The sequence below is a fragment of the Haemaphysalis longicornis genome, unplaced genomic scaffold, assembly GCF_048455015.1.
Source record: "Haemaphysalis longicornis isolate Haplotype H1 unplaced genomic scaffold, Haemaphysalis longicornis Haplotype H1 scaffold_8, whole genome shotgun sequence".
In the NCBI taxonomy this organism is placed as follows: Eukaryota; Metazoa; Arthropoda; class Arachnida; order Ixodida; family Ixodidae; genus Haemaphysalis; species Haemaphysalis longicornis.
The window spans coordinates 192,478,221-192,479,759 of record NW_027526445.1 but is presented as its reverse complement, the minus strand read 5'-3'; positions in this window follow the sequence as shown (position 1 = coordinate 192,479,759).

Below are 1,539 nucleotides of genomic sequence, written 5' to 3'. Positions count from 1 at the left end.
TTTTCTCGTCCACTGTCTTTCTTGTGCATGGTGAATTGTGAGCAACATATGTCTCTCTGCCGTGTGCTACGCCTGTTGCAAAAATAGCATTGTAGAACAGAAGCCGAGAACAGAAAAGGACAAAAGCAACAGACTCGCCCTGGCTGTCAAGTAAATTAAAGGTAGCACCTGTAATTTTTATCCTTGTTCTTGTGCTCTTCAGATAAAATTCTCTACTACCCGAAATGCTTAACATAAAAAAAAAAAAAAGTTCTGAAAATGTGGCGGCTAAAAAGGGTCTGCAGTTCCTGTACTTGCACTTGGTAGACGTGTCTCCAGATAAAAGTAGTTGACGCTGCGAAGTCTGCGTAATGGTCTGGTCTCTAAACTGCCTACATCCCATAACTTGTCTAGACAATAGGGTCACTACAAACATAGCAACGTAAGGACTAATTTAGTTTTAGGGTCGCTACAAGCATTGGAACGTAAGGAATAACCACATTCTGAGGTGGTGATAGACAAACATATTTTGTATTTTGCGGGTTTGATGTGCTGAATCCGCAACTGAGCCACGAGGAGTGCCTAGTGGGGGGCTGTGGATTAGTTTAGATCTGTGGATCTTTCATATGCACCGAAAAATTCGGGGTTGCGACAGACAAGAACAAACACTAACCTACCATACAGGACAATTTCAGTAAAATTCTGAGCAAAAACCCCAATTTAATGCAGCAGCCACTCTAGCATAAATAATGATTAGCTTCTGTGATCAATTGGAAAGAGTTGAAGGTGTATGTGGAAAAAGCAGTATTGCACCAAACTCCAAGGTACAGTTAGTGCCAGGAATGTCTTGTTCCTGCCACCACATTCACTGCAGTGAATTCCCATTAGGACAAACTTGACGAATTTTTTCCAGGTAGGTGTACAACTTCTCATGTGGGTGTTAAACGTTTGTTCCTACAGGACCATAAATTTGTCTCGGCCAAGTTTGTCATGATGGGAGTCTGCTGTGTAACAAAACGTGCTGCATGTTATCTAGAATGCCACATTCTTGTGCAAATACCATAACCATTGTAAGACTACAAGCTTAAACATATTCCAAAGTCTCATGAATAGAAAGCAGTTCAGGTCCCATTGGCTAGTTCAGCACTCTCCCAGATCCGTAGGAGAAATAAAAACATTCCAAGTCATTGCCATCGACAAAAGCCAAGGGAACAACGAAAGGTGAGTGGGGGGCTTTGCAATGGCTAGCTTTCAACTGGGCAAAGAACACTGAGGGGAGAATGACCGAACCAAAAAAATGTACTTCTTGCCTGCACGGACATATAATGACCGTTTACTCTTACGCCAGCGTTTTTCAGACACACATGGCTGGTTGGCAGGGCTAATTGGTGTTTTGTACGTGTTCTAGGAACGTTTCACACAACATAGTTAGTCTGCCTGCTTGCTTGATATGTAAAGGTGTGTTAATATCAAACTCTGTACTGCAACTCGTAAACAAAAAAAAATGTAGCGTAGGCAGTCCGGACGGTTCATGTACAAATGTAAATGGTTCAAAAGAGT